The sequence below is a fragment of the Sorex araneus genome, chromosome 3 (assembly GCF_027595985.1).
Source record: "Sorex araneus isolate mSorAra2 chromosome 3, mSorAra2.pri, whole genome shotgun sequence".
Taxonomy (NCBI): Eukaryota; Metazoa; Chordata; class Mammalia; order Eulipotyphla; family Soricidae; genus Sorex; species Sorex araneus.
In genome coordinates this window covers 72,825,726-72,843,793 of record NC_073304.1, presented here as the reverse complement: position 1 = coordinate 72,843,793, position 18,068 = coordinate 72,825,726, and the positions used below count along the sequence as shown (strand labels likewise).

Below are 18,068 nucleotides of genomic sequence, written 5' to 3'. Positions count from 1 at the left end.
GTGGGGGTGAAGAGGTTCCTCTGAGTCCAGGCCAGAGTCCATGCTACCTGCAGGGGTGAGTCTGTCCCAGGCCGAGGATCAAGGGGAGAGAGGTGGAAGGACAGTGGCTGGGGACCACTCTGGCCTTCTGAGCACAGCTGTGCCTGAGAATGAGGGTCACATATGAGCTCAGTTGATGTTACTAAAGACATTTATTGGGTGGGGTCCCCTCTCTAGAAGGTTCAGGTGCTCAGAGGAGACTTTGGAAGCTGCAGTTATATCTTTCTTAGGGTGTTCCTTATCCATGAGAGGAAACTAGAGATTCTTGTGTAGGCCCGGGGTGGTGATCCATTGCTCATTCCCTAGGAGACAATTCCCTGGGCCACATTGTTGCAGACAAGAGGACCCGCAGAGTAGTCTCCCTGTGGACATGAGGGAAGGACTGGGTGGTTTCCTACTGCCACAGGCCCCTTTCAGAGGAGGGTGCCCAGTGAGCCCCATTGGGTAAAGGCAGGACATGCCAATGTCCAAATGGCAGGGGCTGATACTGGATATCATTGAGGTCTTGCTTACACAGGGGGCTGTGCTATGTCCCCTATTTGGTCTCTGTCCACAGGGAGAGGGGGACAAGAACGTATCGTGTTTGGACTGGGAAACGGTAGTAGCTGACACTTTAAGGAGGGGGCGCATTTGTCACTATGTGGTGAGCCCCACTCTGAGGGCCACGGGCCTTAACATGGACATCCCAGGCTGTGGCCAGAATAGGGATCCCCCCCCTGTGAGACTCGTGTGCTGTCACCATAAGCCTTGGTGGCTCAAAGAGGCCCTGCCTTACCCCAGCTGACTCACGCTTCCCTCCAGACAGAAACACCACACACAGATTGCCCTGTGAGGAGGCTTCACAGGTTTGTGATGTTGTATCAGTTCTCCCAAATACCCCTGTTTCATGGTCTGCGGGTGATGGTAGTTCCCTTAAAGGTAACTCTTTCTCCTGCTGGGGTCCCCAGCGCACAGCTGGATGGCAGGATTATAGTAGCGTGGAAAATCATGGGATTTGCATTCTTGATCCATTTGCAAGGTCAGCTGCACCTCTTGAAGTGTGTCTGCCATGTTTGACCGTGGACTCACCAGCCCCCAGCTGGCCATGCTGCACACCTGGCCTGGCCTCAGTCGGACCTGGGAGTCGGGCAGGCTGAAGAGTCCTACTTCTTTAGTCAAATTAGCATTTCTCTGGAGCTGTGGAGAGAGAGACAGAGAGAGAGAGAGAGAGAGAGAGAGAGAGAGAGAGAGAGAGAGAGAGAGAGAGAGAGAAAGACAGAGAGAGAGAGAGAGAGAGAGAGAGAGAGAGAGAGAGAGAGAGAGAGAGAGAGCGCATCCAGCTCACATTGGCCAGGCCCCCACATGAGCTGTTTGTCGTCCTCTCCCTCTCTCTCCCTGAGTCACCAGGATGGGCAGGTCCAACATGTGGACTCAGAACAGCTGCACCTCAGGGCTCCCTTACCTTCAGCAGCATGATGTCGTTGGCGTAGATCCTAGAATCAAAGTTCGGGTGTGGGATGGCTCTGCTCACGGGGATCTTATGTTTGCTCTTCTCCTGCTTTTGTATGTTGTGGGCTCCCAGGGTCACCTCAATAGTACTGCACAGAGAGCCCAGGGGGAATAGTCCCAGGAGACAGAACCCAGCAGATCAGAAGGGCAGGGACAGGAGGGGCAGCATCCTGAGTGAATGGGACCCCTACTTCTGAGAGCTGAGGGGTTCTCAGTGGAGCTAGTGTTACCTGCAGCAGTGCTTCATGGTGATTTTCCAGGAAAACAGGTGACACTGCAATTTTCATACTGCTACTGTGGTGACTCTACCCCATAACCCAAAGGCAGGGAGGGAACCTCATTGTCCTCTTCAGTTTTGCTCCAAGTTTCCCTTGACATTGACTCATGACATTGCTCTCCTGACTAGACTCTGAGACCCCCCCATTCAGTGATGTCCAGCAGGAACCTATTTATAGAAAGAGACTGAGGTCAGGGGTTGAGTGTGGGCCAGTCTATTCTCTAGGCACCCACAGTGGGTGCTCTGTGAGTGGGGTGCCTGTGGAAAATTCCCAGTGGGCCTGGAGGAAGGTTGCAGATGACCATGCAGGTGAGATGCAGGAAGCAGAGAAGGTTGAGGCCGTCAGAAGGTGGTTCATCCTTGACGAGGGGGCACTGCTCAGTGCCTGGCAGGAGAGCAGAGTTGGGGAGAGGGACTGAGGGATCTTGAGGGGGAGAAAGGCAGAAGACCTCAGGGGACAGCAAGGGCACCTACTCAGGATCTGCTCTGTTCGGAATGTTCCTGAGAGGGTCTCCCTTCTTCCCACATGGGAACAAGTGTCCTCCTCCCCTTCAGAAGTTAGCATTTCCTCTCTCCTCCCAGCACCCTGCATTCTGTTCCAGAGGCAGAAGTGGTGCCAGGAGGAGAGTGTCTATGCTCACTTTTCAGATCAGCCTCCCACCATTCCGGGATCAGATGTTGGCTGTGATGTGGCTTCAGGATGTACCTGTAGAGAGTGGATAGGCCAGTACAGTAGGTCAGGTTTCCCCTCAGTGAGTTGCTCAGGCTCAGAGGGTGGGAGGGTCACTCACCTGTCTCTGTCCTGGGGGACAGTGCGAAGCTCGGCAGGAGAAGGAGCAGCAGCATCTTTCCAGGAAGGTTGCCCATTGGCTGGTGCTGAGGTTTCCTCTGTGGTCTCCTTTAACACCAAGAGAGGGACGTGCAGTTTTGCTTTGACCAGGAGGCCTGCATCTCCTCCTGTTTTGGTGCTTCATCCTAGATGTCTATCTGTGACAACTGTCCTACTCCCTCCCTCTCCTTGATGTCATTTTCTGGTGATTTCTGAGAATCAGGCAGTGACCATATCAGTGCCCACAGTTAATGACTTAGAGCACGCCACTGTCCCACCCAGAAACAGAAACCCAAACCCGAGGTGAAGAGTATAGTATGGAACATTAACCCCAGAATCATGGGGTCTCAGAAGCCTCAGTCCCCAGAGACAGAAACTTCATTCCTTAATCTTCATCCTGCTAAGCCCACTAAGGCAATATCTTGGTAAGTGTATATTTAGCCCTTTCACTTTTGATTTTTTTTGGGTGATCTGGCAATGCTCAGGGTTACTCTTGGCTCTGCACTCAGTTATTACTCCTGGCAGTGCTCAGGGAACCTATGGGATTGCAGATAGAACCTAAGTTGGCCATATGCAATGCAAACTCCATACCCACTGTTCTATCATTCTGGTCCTTCTATTTAACTCCTTTGTTGTGCTTTTTCCAAACATATTGAGGATGTCTCCTTCCATTTGAAAGTTGATCCTGTGGTGGAAAGCTCAGTGATCAGTGTATAGAGTGGAAGGATCATGGTGAGGTTTGCAGCAGACATGAGCAAGCACGAATCCATGGACTCAACCCAGATAGCAATTCACCTACTATTATGGATTCTTTTCCTGAGTACCTTATCAACTCTACTAAAGTATAAATGCAGTCAGTGACAGAAGTGATCAAGTTGGGCTGTTGGTGGGGTAGCAACAGTGGGATATGGGTTCGGCTGCTGGGGCTTTGACAGGGAACTTGGCCTGCCCGCCTCATGAGGGCACCCAGAGTTTTCAGCCAGGTGACCAGTGTATCTATGAGTTTTAGCTGCTTGGATTGCCTGGTCTGAGAGATTTATTTCTTGAATTTGAACAATAAGTCCAGTGGGTGTGTTGACATAGTAGTGACTGTCAGATACCCTATTCCTTTTTTTTTTTTTTTTTTTGCTTTTTGGGTCACACCCAGCGATGTTCAGGGTTACTCCTGGCTCTGCACTCAGGAATCACTCCTGGTGGTGCTCAGGGGACCATATGGGATGCTGGGAATCGAACCTGGGTTGGCCGCGTGCAAGGCAAACGCCTTACCCGCTGTGCTATTGCTCCAGCCCCAGATACCCTATTCATTTTTATTTATTTATTTATTATTATTTCTTAAATTATTTATTTTTAATTAGTGAATCAACGTGAGGGTACAGTTACAGTTTTATACATTTTTGTGCTTGTGTTTTCCCCATACAAAGTTCAATAACCCATCCCTTCACCAGTGTCCATTCCCTACCACCAGTAAACCCAGCATCTCTCCCGCCCTCCCCAGTCCCGTCTCCCCCCACCCCACACTGCCACTATGGCAGGGAGATACCCTATTATTAATGAAATTCCTCTGTTTCTCTGTTTCCATTTCCAATTCCTCTGTTTCCAGAGGCAACAGTGGAAAAAAGCAAAAAATCAGACCTTCAAAGTATGCCATGAAAAGTCAGGTATTATAGTAAAAATGGTACTGATAGCATTTTATCAATGGAACTGTGACAGGATGTCTTACTGTGATACCAATAACTTTATGTTTTTTTCTGTATTCTTTATATGCAATAAGTTGTCAACACCTTTATTTTGTGGTTTCATTTCTAGACATTTTGGGGACCAGGTAAAGAGATCTGGAGGTAGAGTTCATGCTTAGCTTATGTGAGGCCCTGAATTTAATCCCTGGAATGATTAAAAGTTTTTTTTTCAATTTCATTTTCATAAAGTTGTTCACAGTAATTAATTACATTCAATATTCCAACACCAATCCTACCACCATTGCACCTTCCTATTATCATTATTTAAGTTTTTGCCACCACCACTCATCTGCCCCATAGGTAGATGCTAAATAACTTATTCTGTGTTGCTTGTTATGAATAGTATGAGATGTAACTCGATATATTGGTGGCCTCATGCTCTCCTGGAATTCTAAAAATTTAAATAATTGTGGTTGAGAGACATCTTTGCAGCAAGCTGCTCTCTTCTGAGATTCATTTGTTAATCTCTGGATCATAGCCATAATTTCGCTTAAATGGTGCCTGGAGACAGTTCATCCGCTCCAGAAATATCATCTTTATTTTAGTCTCCCAGAGCCAGGAGGTCAGGATTTTTTCCTTGAGCCCATAGAATATCTAACAGACTGAGAAGGAAAAACTTGTCCCAAGAATGTGTTCATTTTTGTTTAGTTCTGTGACTCAATTGCTATTTTCTGGGTCTCATTGTATAAAAGTGAATCTGGCTACAGCAGAGGCTTTCTATAGTAATCTTTCTCAAATTGAATATGTGCTTGTCAAGGTAGGATTTTAAAATTATAGCTATGCCTATACCTATGAATGTATGCATATTTTGCGGCTACAACTATCTTAATTACCTTGCTAGATATGTAGATTTTATGCATGATTACACATCTACGATGTTTATGTGCAGATACTTGTGTAAGCTTATGTAATTCTTTTATCTGTAATATGATTAAGACACACGTATATCCATAAATATATTAATTTCTGTATAACATATTTTTACTCCCTCTTTTCTCTTTCTTAGTATGATTTTAAAATTTTTAAAGATTTTATTATTTAATCACTGTGAGATAGACCATTACAAAGCTGTTAAGTATTTGGTTGCGATCTTACAGTGTTGCATCATCCATCCTTCCTCCAGTGTGCATTTCCCAGCACCAGTGTGCCCAGTTTCCCTCCCATCATTTCCCCTGCCACAGTCTGCCTCTATGGCAGGCATTTTCTTCTCTCTTTTTCTCTTTCTCTTTAACTCTCTCTCTTTTTCCTTTTGGGCATTGTGGTTTGCAGTACAGATACCAAAAGATTATCCAGTATATCCCTTTACCTACTGTTAACTTTCAATGCTTGTCCAGCATAATCATTTCTGGCTATTATTGTCATCTTGGTCTCTTCTCTATATTACCTACCCTCCATTCCACAAACACTTGTCATTGATTCTAATGATTGACAATCCTCCTAAATGTTCTGGACCCTGTTTTCACTGGCTGTGGGTATGTCTTCTAATATATATATATGTATATATGTATACATATACAAACATATATATATATACTATATACCACAAACCAATGCAGTCATTCTATATCTGTCCCTTTCTCTCTGATTCATTTCACTAAGCAGGATACTATCCAAGTCCATCCATTTATAGGCAAATTTCATGACTTCATTTTTTTCCCTTACAGCTGAGTAGTATTCCATTTTGTAGGTATGCTATGGTTTCTTTATCCATTAGTCTGTTCTTGGGCACTCAGGTTGTTTCCAGATTCTGGCTATACTGAATAGTGCTGCAATGAACATAGGGGTGCATATGGTGTTTATACTGTATGTTTTTGAGTCCCCAGGGCATGTTCCCAGGAGTGGTATTGCTGGGTCAAATGGGAGCTCAATTTCTAATTTTTTGAGGATGTGCATATTGTTTTCCAGAAAGGTTGAACCAGTCAGCATTCTCATCAACAATGAAGGAGAGTCCCTTTCTTACCACATCCACACCAGCACTGGTTTTTATTATTCTTTTGGATGTGTGTCAGTGTTTGTGGTGTGAGATATCACTGTTGTTTTGATTCACATCTCTGTGATGATTAGTGCTGAAGAACATTTTTTCATGTTCCTTTTGGCCATTCAAATATCTTCTTTGAGAAATTTCTTCTCCTCAGTTTTTGATGGGGTTGGATTTTTTTTCTTGTAGAGTTCAATGAGTGCCTTGTTTATCTTTGATATTAACCCTTTATTAGAAGGGATTTGGGTGGATAACTTTTCCTACTACGAAGGCTGTCTTTTTTTTTCTAGGTAACTGTTTATTTTGAGGTACAGAAGCTTTTTAGTTTAATGTAGTCCTATTTGTTTATCTTTGCTTCCACTTGCTTAGTAAATGGCGTTTCATCTCTGAAGGTACCTTTAGCTTCAATACTGTGGAGTGTTTTTCTTATCTTTTTTCCATTTACCTTATGTATTTAGGTCTGATGTTGAGCTCTAGAATCCATTTTGATATGATTATTATGCATGGCATTAGATAGAGGTCTGAGTTCATTTTTTTTGCATGAAGCTGTCTAGTTTTTCCAGCACCACTTGTTAAAGAGGATTTCCTTGTTCCATTTCACATTTCTTGCCCCCTTATCAAAGATTAAATGATCATATATTTGAATGGGTGTGTCAGGATATTCAACCCGATTCCATTGGTCTATGGGTCTGTTTTTATGCCAATACCATGCTGTTTTAATTACCACTGCTTTGTAGTGCAGTTTGACTTTGGAGAAGGTGATTTCCCAGCCTGCAATTTTCTTTTTTTTGTGGTGTCTCTGTTTGCTTTTGGTATCAGGGTGATATGTGCCTCATAGAAACTGTTTGGGAGTGTTTCTGTTTCTTTGATTTCCTGGAAAAGCTTGAAAAGGACTGGCAATAGGTCTTCTTTAAAGGTTTGAAGTCTTGGAGACCTCCAGTGACTTGTGGCCAACCAGATAATGGTTTATTTAATGACCCTGAGCATGTTGTGCTGCTTGGTGATGCCAAGGGTACTGAGGTTACTCTGGTGATGCTGGGGGCCACACTTCACATACTTGGAAGACTCCAGGGATGCAGCTCGAAATGTTAGGGGCACGTGTGGTGCAGGGGACTAAACCTGGGTTGGGCACATACCTAGCACGTGGTTTAACCATGTTGTTATCTCCTGGTCCCATCCCTAGTTTTCTAACTGGAACAGATCCCTTTAAATCTAGAAAAGTGAATACTAAAAACTCAGGAAGAGGTTAGAATCCTTAAGTAAGAATTTTATACACCAGATTAAATTCTTCTAAAGGATTCCACCTGTAAAGAAAGGTGAACTGTGATAAACTTCAAGATTGATCACTGAGACAAATTAATCTTTTTTTATTAATAAAAATCATAGAAGAAGTCCATCAAAATGAAATCACAAAACAATTTTCTGTGATTCTGTGATGTAAAAGCTAAATACAGTGATAGGATGGGAACTAGGGTAAATAGTTCTAGTGGTTCTAATTATGTCCCTTGCAAGAGGAATTAAATCAAGATACTTTGAATAAATGCAAAAGAAATACATTTTTTTTGGTTTAGTTTATAAGTTATAATAGGCCAGGTTACTTGGATCAGGGGAAAACCTTTTAAAATCATGAATGAACTGAAAGGGCATTTGGGGAAGTTCTTGGTAAACCTTTGTATTAAGTGCTGAAACCCAGAGAGGAACGAACACAGAAGTTCAGACAACTCAAGGTTTTGTTTTTGTTTTTTTAAATCCTGAATGAATCTGCTGCCTAAGCAATTTAGCTTTTGTTTTTAGTGATTCTCTGATGGCAAGTCATGCATGCTGGGCTACATACATGGTTGTGTGCTCTAGTTGTGGTGCTGGAAGTCACATGATTGTGGAGGTCACATACTTGGTCATGCTGCCGTGGAGTCCAAACAGTAAAACCAGTGGGATCCCACAGGCACTTGTTGGGGGGACGCCAGGATCCAACTACAGGCCTCACCTTTTCTTCAGCTTTGAAATCCCTTCACAACACACCCCACCCCCTCCCAACTCTGATTTGGAATTTCTCAGAATGAGAATCAAAATCAAGATTCTGTTTTGACCAAGGTAGAGTGGAGACATTCTCCTCCCATTTGGGCTCCCCTGACATAAAGAGGAAGTCAAAGGAGATCTACCTGTAGCAGAGAAGAAAGACTTGGGACTGAACAAAATGGGAAAAAAAGAGGGAAAGAGGGAAATGGGCTCTGAGAAACTGTGGCCCAGGGCAACCTTTCTGAGGTTACACCAGGTTTTCAGTGGGCCCCCTGATCATGGTCTGGGAATTTCAGGTGCTTTAGAGGGAAAACTGATTCATTTGTGGTGTAGAGGCGAAGTATCTGAAAATTACCACAACATGGTTGGAACTAGAGGTTATCATGCTGAGTAAAGGAAAAGGATAGATATAGAATGGTCTCATTCATATGTGGTACCAAAAGATACATAGCAAGGTAGCAACAAAGGGTTAAAGACCCCCTCCACCAAAAAAAATATAAAGAAATATAAAAAAATCCCCGTTGATTATGTAAAAGTATTTAGTGGTGTCTCTTATTTAAATAACTAGCAGTGCTGTGTATTTTTAAAGGAGAATTTCATGCTTGGGGGAAAACTAAGCAATTAAGGTTAAAATGCAATATGCCTTTGAACTGCTTTTAAAGGAGGAATGCAAAGAAAGCAAATAGAATTAAAATGTTAACTTATGAAATCTGGGGAAGGATACTCAGGTATTCTCTATTATTCTTGAAAATTTTCTATTATCCTGAAATTGTGTCGATATGAAATATTTCTCTTTAAAGTTGAGTTCTTCATTTTCTTCACCTGACAAATGCAATCACCAAGTCCCTAGGATTCTATTTTCTGCATAACTCAACCTGTTTTATAGTCACCTCTATTCATCCCATTGCCACTATCCCAGTACAAATCACTCTTCCTGCATTGCAAGGACAAACAAAAGGAACACATAGCTTATTAAAATCATTTTAGAAAATGTACTTCTCCTGCATTCTTTTACTAAACCAGGTATGTCATGTACTAACTCGATATGCCAAAAGCAGTAACAATGACGGTCCTCATTAGGGACCCTGAAAGAGTCCCAAATACGCCACTGGACTACGCTAGCATGTGACAGGGACAAACGGAGACATTACTGGTGCCCACTTGAGCAAATTGATGAACAACAGGATGACAGTGATGGGTGAAGACGAACCTATCAGTAGGACAAGAAGTCTGTGGAAATTGGCCGTGAGCATGGCAGCGATTGAGTTTAGGAAGTTTTTGGCTGCCAGAGCTCTGTTGGGGCTGGTAGAAGAACTCACCTGACCCCTCCGGGTCACTCTGGATAAGACAGCCTGGTGCGGGGTCTGGAGGCATTTCTGAAATGTGTATGTAGGCATCATTTTTTTCTCAACTTCTAAATAACAGATATGCAGATGTCTGGGATAGTTTCAGTTTTGGTTTTTGCTTGATTAACTTTCACAGTCTTAGTCTTCTTGTTTCTTATTTCTTTTCTTTCTTTTCTTTTTTGGGTCACATCCGGCGATGCAGAGGGGTCACTCCTGGCTCTGCACTCAGGAATTACCCCTGGCAGTGCTCAGGGGACCATATGGGATGCTGGGAGCCGAACCCAGGTTGGCTGTGCACCAGACAAACGCCCTACCCACTGTGCTATCACTCCAGCCTCATTGCTTCTTATTTCTTTTCTGATAAAACTAAGATGTCATACCTTGCGTGGCTGCAGTCAACCATATTATGACAAAGAAACTGTGTAAGAATGAGAATTTAACCCGCACAGACAAAAGTCAAAGACACTGAAAACTAGTGTCTTTGCAACTGTATCAGCCCTGAGTAGCCACCTCCAGACTGCTTGTTAGATGGGAAAGAGAAAGCCCTATTGCTTTTGAATTTTCTCTCATTACAAATCCAAATATGGCTAAAATGTTCCAGCTAGGAACATACACACGATGATTTGAAGATGACAGTTCTTCTTAAGTCACAAATTCGAAAGGTTTAGCAGTATTCATCTAGATAATACAATTATTATCTGGAGAGGTATGTGAAATATTGAGCAGGAAGTTATTGCATACTGTTCTAGGTTCTCAGATTGTAATGTGTGTGAGAGAGAGAAAGCGAGATAGAGAGCAATTCAGACACATGACGCTGTTTTGCTGTTTGCTTTAACCACTGCATTTCTTTTTTTTATTTTAATTTTTAAAAATTTTATTGAATCACCGTGAGATAGTTACAAGCTTTCATGTTTGGGTTACAATCTCACAGTGATCAAACAACCCTCCACCAGTGCACATTCCCCACCACCAATATCCCGGGTATATCCCCCCTTTCCCACACTCCCCCTGCCTCCATGGCAGACAATATTCCCCATACTCTCTCTCTACTTTTGGGCATTATAGCTTGCAACACAGACACTGAGAGGTCATCATGTTTGGTCCATTATCTACTTTCATAGCCACTGCATTTCTATCCACTTCCTTCATCCCTAAAAGCAACTCCAGTAGTTCCTTTAGCAATTACTGTCTCAACAATAGCCTGGACCCCAGGTTTTCTTCCCTCCATATCACACTCTTATTTCACTTGAGGAGGATGTTGATGGACTTCATGAGGTCTGATTCAAAACCAGGGCCAAGAATCCACTCTCAGTGCTTTTAGATGGGTAGCAGGGAGAGTGGAAGTGGAAGGGAAATTGTCTTCTCTCATTTACTTCAAAATAAGAAACCAGTTCATTTTCTTTGAAATAATTCCCAAGTCTTGTCCAGGGGTGGGGGCTTTTGACAAGTTGGGCATTTCGGTTGTTTCCATATCTTGATTATGTACTGTGTGACAATCCTATGTGATTTCAATGTAACACTGATTTCTCTTAGGGTCATAGAGTTGTGGACACTTTCTAAACCTCACATGAAAACAAGCATGAAGGGAGAGCTGGTCGGAGTGACACAGGAGCTGAGATATTGCCGGGTGCCGTGACGCCAGCTTGCTGAGCCTGAGAGCATGGTGTGTGAGCCCCAAGCTAATGTGAAGGTCCGGATAACCTTGGAGACCTGAGAGCAGCAAAACCCTGTGTTCTAAGGAGTCATTCCTGCAGTTCTGGGGCAGCACCCTGAGTCTGACAGTGCTCAGGCTGAGCTAGCAGGAAGGGGGATCCTGTCTCTGCCATGGTGGCCGTTAGAGTCAGACTCTGATCCCGTCTACAGACAGAGGGCGGGTTTCTTGCCCCTCAGATCTGTGGCAGCACATTCCTGCTGCTGCTTCCAGGGCAGAAGGGAAACTGCCCCCTGCCTTGATCTCCTCTGAGCGAGGAAACTGCCCGCATGACAGTCTCTCTCTCTCTCTCCCCTGCCCCCTTTTGAGCATTGTGGTTTGCAATATTGATACTAGAAGATTATCAAGAATATCCTTTACACACTTTTATCCCTCAGATCTCGTCCAATATGATCATTCCCAGCTATTATGTCAGAGCGGTCTCTTCTCTATCTTACCTACCCACAGCCCCACACATCTGTGGTTAGTTCCAACCGTTGACCTGTCCTGCAGGACTCTTTTTTTAAAAAAATTTATTGAATCACCATGAGATAGTTACAGGCTTTCATGTTTGGGTTACAGTCACACAATGATCACCCATCCCTTCACCAGTGCACATTCCCCACCACCAATATCCCTGGTATATCCCCCCTTTCCACACTCCCCCTGCCTCCATGGCAGACAATATTCCCCATACTCTCTCTCTACTTTTGGGCATTATGGCTTGCAACACAGACACTGAGAGGTCATCATGTTTGGTCCGTTATCTACTTTAGGCACATGTCTCCCATCCTGACTGATTCCTCCAGCCATTATTTTCTTGGTGATCCCTTCTCTATTCCATCTGTCTTCTCCCCTCTGCTCATGAAGCAGGCTTCTGGCTATGGGGAAATCTTCCTGGCCCTTGTATCTACTGTCCTTGGGTGTCAGCCTCATGTGATGTTCTTCTATACTCCACAAATGAGTGCAGGCAGGACCCTTTTTAAGGCTCCACTTTCCTGCTGCACCATTGCTCTAGATCCCTGTGATCAAACACACAGACTGTCCCAGCATCAGAGACACAGATTGGATCCTGGGCTCGACCCCCACCCAGTATTTGAGTGCAGGAGGGAGCAGGGGTCGTCGGAGGACAGGGCGGGTTTCCACTCTGGGACTTGCTGGGCTCAGAGGAGAGAGTCGTGCTGGGCGCCCAGGCCCTCTCACAGTACTGGGGCCACAGAATTCAGCCCTACTGCAGAGAGGGGACCTTTTGGCATGGGCTGGAGTGATAGCACAGAGGGTAGGGCATTTGCCTTGCATGTAGCCGACTGGGTTCGATTCCTTCGTCTCTCTCGGAGAGCTGGGCAAGCTACTGAGAGTATCTTTCCCACATGGCAGAGCCTGGCAAGCTATCTGTGGCGTATTCAATATGCCAAAAACAGTAACAACATGTCTCACAATGGAGACATTACTGGTGCCGGCTTGAGCAAATCAATGAGCAATGGGATGACAGTGATATCTGAGAACAAATACTTGGGCAGCTATATTGGAGAGCCCAACTCCCGTGGCCAATCTTATCAGCTTTTCTAATTTACTCCAGATTATTTACTTCCTTCTGCCAGGAAATCATCACAATGTTTGGATTGAGTTAGAACAGGCACCTTGCACAAATGTCTTATATACGTAGACAAAAAGCATAAATAGCTGGTTCCACAGTGTGACAGATGTCGAAGTCCTGCTGTATAGATCTCTAGGGAGGAAGAACTGACCCTTCCTTTGGTCTCTAGCCAGAGGAACTGGTCTGATTTTAGTGCTCAGTTAGTATTATCTCAGAGTACTTAGTTCTGTCTCTTTTCTGATTGTACAGTTCCTCTTTTTTTTTTGTCTTTCACTAGTGTAGACTTTTGCTTCCCATTGGAGTCTAAGGAGATCTTCAAATTTCTTAGTCACAAGAGAAGAAAATATTTCCTTTCTAATTCCACTATATATTTATGGAATGTCTTTGCCTTCTGCTGATATCCAGCTATCCATAAGGCCTGGGATTGCTCTTTCATGATCTTCTGGGTCAGAAGCAGGTGAGCATTGCCTGATGTACTCCTTGTCCTATTCCTGGTTCTTCCCACTCTTACTTTTATTGAGACTTTTTAATGAGTAACTCCTGAGACACTGAACTCTTGAGATGATTTTGAAACTGATACAAGGAAGGTCTAATGTCCCAGGAGAGAGATAAATTCAACTCCTTAAGGAAATTCTGAAATGTCCTGCTCCATGTTTCTCACTCAATTTAGATATTACTTCTTTTCCTTCTCCTGTTGGTGTTCCACCTTCTCCGCCTCACCCATATTCATATCTTGCTTCTGTGAGAGAAGGAAAAACTGCTCTTTTCAGTATTCTGAAATTATTTTTCTGAAGGCAGCTTGAAAGGGGGAAAATGTTCAGCTTCATCCAAACCAGTCAGGACACACGAGAAATCTCGCCCATTTTCATGGGTCCCTATGTTCCTGTCCGTAGTACGGTACAGTATACATGGGCTCACCCTGATAGCTCAGTCCAGCCCCAACAATCAAGTACTGATTTGTTATCAGGTCCTACTTTGAATGCTTAAAATGGATAAACTTAATCCTATGATCCACAATGTGGTAGTGTTCTCAATCAACTTTTCAGAGGTTGTCTAATTAGACAATAGTGGAGTCAGGATTCACAGTTCAGCAGGGTGTACACACTAATGACTACAAATAAAAGTTTATGCAAGCCAGAGCTCCTTCCAGGAAAACTTAATATATGGCTGGTGTATATGTGAATTTCAAGGCTCCCTGCCTGAATCTCCTCAGCACCACCTCATGAAACCTGTCTAGGGTCCCTGAGTGATATCTGGAAAAATTGACTCTGGCACCTTCCAGAGGTAATAATGAGGGGAGTCTTCTTCAGTAATTTTTTTCCCCCACTGTCATTTTCTTGCACCCAAACCTTGAAGAATTTTCTGAGTTAAGGTGGGAGAGAGAATCTCAGGAAGGCTTTTATGGTTCATTTGGATCCCAGTGGGAGTCTAGGATGGATCATACCATTCCAGAAAGAAGAGAAAACTGGTCACAGAAAGAAGAGAAAGCACTGAGGTCTGAGGGTCAAAGAAACTCACCTCAGCTCAGAGCTACTTCCCAAGATTTTGAAGGAGAACGTTCCTGCTCCAGTCCAAGTGAGGAGAGCCAAAACTGCCTAGCAACTCATCTGAAGAGATCTGTGTCCTACCTGTAACCCAATAAAAATAGCCCCCCTCAAGTCTGGAAGCATGTTCCCTATCTTGTGTTTCCTATGCTAAGTTGAGAACATAAGACAAAAGATTTATAGGACACTCTTGTGGAGAAGCAAAACACAGGCTTGTGGCTTTGCTCACCAATTCTTCAGCTGTCACCATCCAAGAACTTGGAGGGTTGGGTTGAGCCGACTTCCTTCTGTGCACAACCTCAAGTCTAGTCTAATGAGTCCTCTCTGGTCAAAAGCAACCACATCAAAATGTATCTTCAAACTCAGATCTCTTTTAGGGTTCCACTATAGAGAGCAGAAAATCTGAGCTGCACAGTGTCAAGACAGAGACCAGTGAACAGAGCAATAGTACAATGGATAGGACACTTGCCTTGCACACAGTCAAACTGGGTTTGATCTCAGGCACCCAATATAGTCCCCTGAGCCTGCCAGGAGTAACTCTTGAGTGCAGAGCCAGGAGTTATCCCTGACCATTCCACTGAATTTTCCTCAGAGTTTATGTACTCAGCTCTGCACCCACCCTCTGTACTCTTTAGAATTACATGTTAAAAAAATGTTTACACGTGATATAATTCTAGCTGATGAATATTACTGATAAGAATTTCTTGGAGATATTTAAAAATATAAAATTTCACTGACTTGCCATTAGTTTAAATATGATTAAAATTTGTGAGTCTAGCTTCAAAGATCTCTGCATAACTCAGACTCGCCATACTCACTTCCAAAGTTCCTGTGCTGTCACACTGTCAAAAATGACCCCTCTATCCAATCCTCCCAATTTACATTTTACATATGAATGAAACCATCTGGTAATTGTTGTTCACTTCTTCTGAACTTCTTATGACTTCTGGTGCAATCACTTCAAGTTACATTATTAATATTATGGAAGGTGTGACTTCATTTATTGTAATAGTGGAGCAGAATTCCACGATTACAGTGTTGTTTATCTGAACAACTTCTTTGTCCATTTATCTGTCAATTTACATTTTGGTTGATTTCATGTTTTTGGTTATTGTGAATAATGATGCTATGAACGTAGAGGGGCTGGAGCGATAGCACAGTGGGTAAGGCATTTGCCTTGCATGCGGCCAACCCGGGTTCGATTCCTCTGCCCCTTTTGGAGAGCTCCGCAAGCTGCTGAGTGTATCTGGCCCGCTTGGTAGACCGTGGCAAGCTACCCATGGTGTATTCGATATGCCAAAAACAGTAACGACAGGTCTCACAATGGAGACGTTACTGGTGCCCACTAGAGCAAACCGATAAGCAGTGGGATGACAGTGCTACAGTGCTACAGTGATGAACATAGGGGTGAAAATATTCTTTTAAATTAATGATTTCATATCTATTGGTAAGTGTGTAAGAAGGAGTTTCAAAGGCACTTCTCTTTAGTGCTTTGTCCCTGCTTTTTCATTTTTCTTGGAACTTGATCATCATGACTGGATGTTCTACAACTTCTGACATGGAACCATGAGAAGATTAGAATGTGGACTTCTCCCTTGCTCTGTTTATTCCTTTTGCTAGCCTTCTCTCTTCTCATCTCCATCAAAATGTCTTGTGACATCTTCTGCCCATGAAATGTTCTCCTAATGTTTTGAGGTAAGTTTGTATTAGATTCACCCTCTCAATGTGACTCTGCACTCAGGGATCAGTCGGGTTACCGTATGAGGTGCTGGGAATTGAACCCATATCTAAGGAAGTCATATCCAGAGCAAGAACTGTGTAGCAAGCCCTGGGATGGGAGGCAAGTGCACAGAACAGTGCTCTTACTGTGGAAAACAGTATGGAAATTCCTCAAAAATTAAAAAAACAGCTATCAGATGATCCATCCATCCCTCTTCAAGTACTTATCAAAAGAAAAAAATACCAATTTCATAATTCCATCTACAACCCCCATGTTTATTGCAGCATTATTTACAATAGTCAGAGCAGGAAATCAACCAAAGTGCCCATTAAGGGATCAGTGACAGGAGATGTGATTTATATATACAGTGGAATGCTCTTCATCTTAAAGAAGAAAATCTTGTCATTTGGACAAACATGGATGGTATTCAAGTACTTATATTAAATGATGTAAATCAGGTTGAGAAAGATTTATATGCTATCAACTCAGTTGTATACAGAATACAGAAACAAAACAAAACAAAATCAAACTCTTAGATACAGACAACTGATTGTAATTGCCAGAGAAGGGAGAAGTGTGGAAGTGGGTAAAACTTGGGTGAAGGTTGTCAAATGGTGCAAACTTAAATTCTGGCAATATAATGTTCAGTATGGTGACTATGGTCTGTGTTATGTATTTGAAAGTTAACAATACTGTGTTATGTATTTGAAAGTTGCTAAGAAAGAAGATCTTTAAAGTTCTCATCACAAGAAAAAGAATTGTAATTCCTTGTGATGGATGCTAACTAGACTTACTGTGGTGATTATTTTATAATATATATGTATATTGAATCATATATAGTTATTATAATTATATATCATTATTATTTGAAAATAATTTGAAAATCATTATTAATTTGAAAATAATAATGCTAGTTATATCTCAAAGAAACAAAATAGGAAACCAAATTTCCAAACTAAAATAGGAAATAAAATTTCCCTTTTATAATAGTAAATTGATCTCTAAGGAGAAATTGGGGCTGGAGTCTTTTGTAGGGTGAGGGGTTTGGGGTCATACACCTGGCAGTGCTCAGGGGCTATTTATTGCTTTGGCTCTAGGAGTAACCTCTGATCATGCTCAGGGGACTGTTTGTGGTGTTGGGGATTTGAATCAGGGTCACGGCTTCTGCAGCTGCACACAGGACAAGAGTGTTACCATCTCTCCAGTCCTGGGGTTAGAGTCCTAATATAGCACAACATTAAACATAGACATTAAGCTCTTCTCAGCCTCATTTCCCTTGGGTTGCTAGTGATAATTCTCATAAGGAGAAACTAGACCTCTGATATAGGTGAAGTTCAGAATAATGACTTCAAGTGTTCAAGTGTTTGTTCTTCTGTTCAAATCTAGGCAAGAGATTAGTGAGTCTTTTAAATCACCTTTTTGAGGGAATGTTTTCTCAACCTACAATCTGATTCGAAGGAAAAACAAACCTGGCAGTCCTGTGGCCACCACATCTACAGCAGTCGTGTTTTCTTCCTTTGCCATGGAAGCCCATGGCAATATACACAGCGCTGCCAGCAGGACCTGCCCCAGAACCACGTCCCACTGAGGTCCTACTCATCCTGTTCATACTGATCCTGTGTGAAGCTGCCTAACTTAGTAGTGCTGGGACAAATCATATGTTTGAAAACTTCTATTAAATCTAACTCACTCAAATACTAAAGATTCTTTGGAAATTACTATGTAGTTTTTAGTAAATTGCATAATTATTAATAAATGTGTGTCTCTTGCTTTTGTATGAGTATCACCAATATTCCTGTCAAATTTGC

General features: G+C 42.9%; 1 pseudogene; it reads right to left on the bottom strand.

Annotated features, from left to right (window-relative positions):
- Window positions 1–254: 254 nt before the first annotated feature.
- On the bottom strand, window positions 255–2,671 carry LOC105942735 (granzyme B(G,H)-like; annotated as a pseudogene).
- Window positions 2,672–18,068: the final 15,397 nt, after the last annotated feature.